A 5,798-nucleotide genomic window follows, 5' to 3' on the forward strand; every position below is an offset into this window, starting at 1 on the left:
TTGAAAATATTGTTTCTAAACTCTTTATTAGTATCAAGTGGAAAGAATTTATACCTTTATTATAGTAAGAGGTAATTTTAAATTAAGTTATTTAATAACTCACCAAATCAGTTTCTTGTCACATAGGGTAACATGTTATTACCAAACAACTTTGCCTCTGGTCAAAGAGAAACAAATCATTGCACAAGGCTCAAAATTTTTGTGAAAATAAATATTTAGGAAAGTAAACCATAGATGTAATTGAATCCCAGTGAAATACATTAAACAATTATTGGAGAAGTAGCTATTACTCTGACCATCAAGTTTGGTATAAGAAGTCAACAGTTTAGCCCAAACTGCCCTCAGCCGGCCGGTCGGCCGGCTCTGTTATGGCGATCTGCAGCCAGCATCGTGATTAGCAATAATTAACCAGCTTATGACCTAGATTTATTTTGTATACCTAATCATTATGCTGAGGATTTGGAAGAGGTGTTTATTCCTCATGGACTAATTATGGACAGGACCGAACGTCTTGCTCAAGATGTGAAGAAGGAGATGGGAGGCCATCACACCGTGGCCCTCTGTGTGCTCAATGGGGACTACAAATTCTTTGCTGACCTGCTGGATTACATCAAAGTACTGAAGAGAAATAGTGATAGATCCATTCCTATGACTGTAGATTTTATCAGACTGAAGAGCTACTGTAATGACCAGTCAACAGGAGACATAAAAGTAATTGGTGAAGATGATCTCTCAACTTTCACTGGAAAGAATGTGTTGATTGTGGAAGGTATAATTGACACCGGCAAAACAGTGAAAACCTTGCTTTCCTTGGTCAAGCAGCATAATCCAAAGATGATCAAGGTTGCAAGCTTGCTGGTGAAAAGGACCCCTCGAAGTACTGGATGCAGACCAGACTTTGTTGGATTGGAAATTCTACCCAAGTTTGTTGTAGGATATGCCCTTGACTATAATGAATACTTCGGGGATTTGAATCATGTTTGTGTCATTAGTGAAGCTGGAAAAGCAAAATACAAAGCCTAGGATGAGAGTTCAAGTTGAGTTTGGAAACATCTGGAGTCCCACTGAAATCACCAGTAAAATTATCAAATGTTCTAGTTCTGTGGCCAGATGCTTAGTTGAGCTTATTGCATGTAACTTCTTAGAATTTTATCTGTTTTGTATTTTAGAAATGCCAGTTGCTGCATTCCCAAACTCTTTATGTGCACTGTGAGCCTACAGACTATCATTTTCCTTTGGGTGGGTTGTTGTTTTACTTGTGAATGAAAAACCTCTTAAACCACACCACTAGGGAACGAAAATATTGACATTGTATATGTAAAAAACATTTAAAGAGAAGAATATATTAGTTTTTTAACTGGTATTTTACTTTTCATATATTCAGGAAAGAACAGAAGTGATTGAATATTGTTAATTATACCACTGTGTGTTCAGAAAAGTAAGAAACAGTCAGTTTCATATCAGTCACAGCACTTAAAAGTATCGTTATGTCGGATAAACCACATGTCCTGGAATTATTTTAGTAGCTTTTAATAGTATTAACTGTAATTTCCCACTTGTTCAAATTATTTTTGGTGAATCTTTGTCAACAGATTGATCTGTATCTTTTAAATACAGATCAAGAAGTTCCAAAAACCTAGCACTTTTTGAATTCTTCAATATAAAAATCCTTAAAATAAAGGCTGTCTCTTTAAAAGAGAAAAAAAAAAAGAAGTAAACAGTTTAACTTTATAGGGTTATTTATTAATCTTTTTTTTTTTACATCTTTAGTGGAGTATAATTGCCTTACAATGGTGTTAGTTTCTGCTTTATAACAAAGTGAATCAACTATACATATACATTTATCCCCATATCTCCTCCCTCTCGTGTCTCCCTCCCACTGTCCCTATCCCACCCCTCTAGGTGGTCACAAAGCACCAAGCTGATCTCCCTGTGCTATGCGGCTGCTTCTACAGGGTTATTTATTAATCTTGCTGGAAATGATTCCCATGATTTTGAGAATGGAGACTCCATACTTCTCTTTAGATCCTTAGTAATAGGTTTAGAATATGGGAAACCCCAATTATACTAGTCTCTTGATTCCACAAAAGTAGATTCCCTTCTCTGTTCTGCAGTATTTCACCAATGTGATTGTTTTTTATATATATTGTGAGAATAAACACAGTAATATTTGGAAAGTTTTTTGAGCCCTTTGGACCACGTGTGACATCAATAATGGCAGGATTCTTTCCAAACCACAAGTTTTTCCTCTCAAAACTCTTCTCTATTTTTGTACCATCATTGCCTCTTCCTCTCTCTTTTTTTTTTTTTTGCGTTATGCAGGCCTCTCACTGTTGTGGCCTCTCCCGTTGCGGAGCACAGGCTCCGGACGCGCAGGCTCAGCGGCCATGGCTCACGGGCCCAGCCGCTCCGCGGCATGTGGGATCTTCCCGGACCGGGGCACGAGCCTGTGTCCCCTGCATCGGCAGGCGGACTCTCAACCACTGCGCCACCAGGGAAGCCCTTCCTCTCTATTTTTAATAAGATTTATTTCAAACTATGAAATGCATGGTTATTGTAGGAAATTTGAATAATAAAAGTAAAAATACCCATAATTCGATCAATTTTTCCTCCAGAATTCTGATGAAATAATTGCAGTCTGAACAAGATATGTTACATTTTTTTTCAATGCTAGGAAAAAAATCTTTAAAAGAATTCACGCAGGCTTTTGACAAATTTGGTTAACACTCATGGACCATTTTATGGTTAATTGCATCCACTGGGAAAGCAATAGAGGTTTTGCCTCACAGATACAGTTGAATTCAGAAACTTAAATACTAGCATGATTTCACTCCATTGTAGGTATTTCTTCTTCACAAATATCATTTTAATAGATCTGTCAATTATAGCTATCACTTATAGAAAGCTTTATTTAATGATATAATCTTTACATCAACCATAACAGTAAATTAGCACTAGCCTCACTTTACAAAACAAAGGTTTGAAAACAACCGCATAGCTCTTAGGTGGTGAAGTGAGAATTTGAGGGGATTTGAACACTGCTCTCTCTGCTTCCAAAGGCATCCTTTCTACTACAGCCCAACACCTCACCATGAATATCATAATCTGCTTAACTAGGTCCTGTGGTTGGGCATTTCAAATGCTCCCCCCACCTTTTTTCTTTTTTTTTAAACTAAAATCAATAATGTTAGAAGTAATATCTTGGAGTATGAAACTTTGTTTTTATGATTATTTCCCCAAAATAGAGCTTAAAATCTGGATTAGTGTGTTAAAGGCAGGAATATTTTTAAGGCAATTTGTACACATTGTTAATTGCTTTCCACAGTGAGATTGTTCAAATTATAATCCATTCAGCAGAGCATGAGGCTTCCTGCTCCACTGTGCTCTTTAAAAAAATTTTGGTTCATTTAATAGATCAAAATTGACTCTTTGTTGCTAAGTTTAAAATTGTTTTGGTTGCTATAGTTAACTGTGTTTTAATACATCAATTCTACAGAGTGAAGGCTGGCTAAGTCTTTGAACTAGAAATGGGAAGATAGGGAAATGGTCTTCAGACTTTTTATTCCCTTTATTCATTCAATGGTTATCTAGTTCCTATTCTAGGTCAGGCATTGTGCTAGTGTTCAGGATATGAAGATGAAAGCCCATCCCTGACCTCAAAGAGCTTGTGAACTAGCAAGAGAAACAGACATAAATAGACTGTAGTACAGCGTGACTGGCACTGTGACCAAAGTAACACAGAAGAATATGCTTTGAGAAACACAGAGGAGGGCACTTAAACCAGCTTCAGGGAGGTCCTAGAAGCCATTTTGCAGGTGCTGAGGGCTGAACTCCGCCTTGAAGAGAAGCAGAAGTTAGCCAGCTTTTTTCTGACATCCCCAACCAGAATTAATTGCTTCCTCCTCTATGTTCCTTTACTAAAATATAGTGTACTTATTTGTTTCCACGGCTCTCGCTTGGCTGTTCTTCTTGATGGGGAGGGACTATATCCCTAATTAGCCCAAGACAATGCCCCAAAATGAGTAGGAATGCAATTAACATTTGTTGAATTATTTTGAAATTCTACCCATATAGCGATTTCCTCCCATACCTTCCTCTTGACATTTATATACATATGTGTGGTTTTTCTTTATATTGTAAAAATAATACTGTTCACCACATACCCATCAGGATGGCTAAAAGGAAAGCATGGAAAATGACAAGTGCTGAGGACGGATTTGGAGCGACAGAAATGCTCATACATCACTGGAGGCAGTAGAAATTGGTACGGCCACTTTGGAAAAGTGGCAGTATCTATGAAAGCTGGGTTGTACCTCATAAGCCAACAATTTCATTCCTAGGAACAAGTTCAACACAAATACATGCTTATGTTCACCACAAAGCATATTTTCACCAAAAGCAGCACTACTGATAGTAGCTCCAAACTAGAAAATACACAGATGCTCATCAGCAGTAGAATGGATAAACTTATTGTGGTATGGCCACAGCGCAAGGAAAAAGAATCTACACTTAACAATGTGAAGGAATTTCATAAGAATAATTTTGAGGGCAAAGAGCTAGTGTTTTTTTTAAGCACTTATTGGATGATTATTTTTATATAAAGAATAAAAATAGGCAAAACTATTCTATGCTATAGAAGTCAGGAAAGGTCGGTTAGAAGTGGAGGGTTAGTCACTGTAAGGGAATAGGCATGGAGAGCTTCTGGGGGTGCTGGTAAGTTTCTGTTTCTTGATCTGGGTTTTGGTTACACCTGTATATTCGGTTTGTTCCCTTTTCTGTATATGTATTATACCTAAATAGTATTTTTTTAAATATGTCTTATTTGAGAGAAAGCTGGAAAATACATAATGTTTAAAAATTTTTAAATCACCCACAATCTACTACCTAGAAATTACTATTAACATTTCGGATTATTTCCTTCTAGTCTTTTTTTGAAGCCGCAGTGCTTGTGCCATCTCCTCCCCTTCTCTGCTTCCCACATATTTACACACACATTTACTAAATTAGGTTCATTCCTATTTAGTTTTACTTCTGGTTTTTTATTTTTACTTAAATTTAATCCATATTATCAAATATTCGGGGCTTCCCTGGTGGCGCAGTGGTTAAGAATCTGCCTGCCAATGCAGGGGACATGGGTTCTATCCCTGGTCCAGGAAGATCCCACATGCCTCGGAGCAACTAAGCCTGTGTGCCACAACTACTGAACCTGTGCTCTAAAGCCCGAGAGCCACAACTACTGAAGCCCGCGTGCCTAGAGCCCGTGCTCTGCAACAAGAGAAGGCACCGCAATAAGAAGCCCGCGTGCAGCAACGAAGACCCAACGCAGCCAAAAATAAAAAAAAAAATTCGTTGCAAGCATGTTTTTAAACTGCTGCAATGTATTCCATCAAATATATATATGTAATATATGGTGTATATATATATAAAATATTCCTAATATAATCATAAATTCCTGGAAGAGAGTTGTGTGTGTGGTATGTATATATATGAAATATTCCTAGTATATAATAACATATATTCCTAGAAGAGAGTATGTGTGTGTGTATACATACACATACACACACACACACACACACAAACAGGTATAAGCTACTGGGTCATGAACGTTCTCTAAGCTCTGCCTTCATTCTGCATTTCCTTCCAGAAAGGTTGCATCTCACTGGCAAGGTTATTAGAGCTCCTTGTATCACAGTCCAACCCCAGGTCATTTATTATTTTTTTTATTCGTTGTTAAAGTGGTGGAGCTTAAAATAGGACTAAGGAATCCGCGGTTTTGCACCTGGCTAGGCGCTCAGCAG

At 37.5% G+C, this 5,798-nt stretch overlaps 1 pseudogene; it reads left to right on the plus strand.

The window, feature by feature from the left end:
• The first annotated feature begins 390 nt into the window (after window positions 1-390).
• LOC103078692 (hypoxanthine-guanine phosphoribosyltransferase pseudogene) lies at window positions 391-1,023 on the plus strand (annotated as a pseudogene).
• Window positions 1,024-5,798: the final 4,775 nt, after the last annotated feature.

Source organism: Lipotes vexillifer, unplaced genomic scaffold (genome assembly GCF_000442215.2).
Source record: "Lipotes vexillifer unplaced genomic scaffold, Lipotes_vexillifer_v1.1 scaffold311, whole genome shotgun sequence".
Taxonomy (NCBI): domain Eukaryota; kingdom Metazoa; phylum Chordata; class Mammalia; order Artiodactyla; family Lipotidae; genus Lipotes; species Lipotes vexillifer.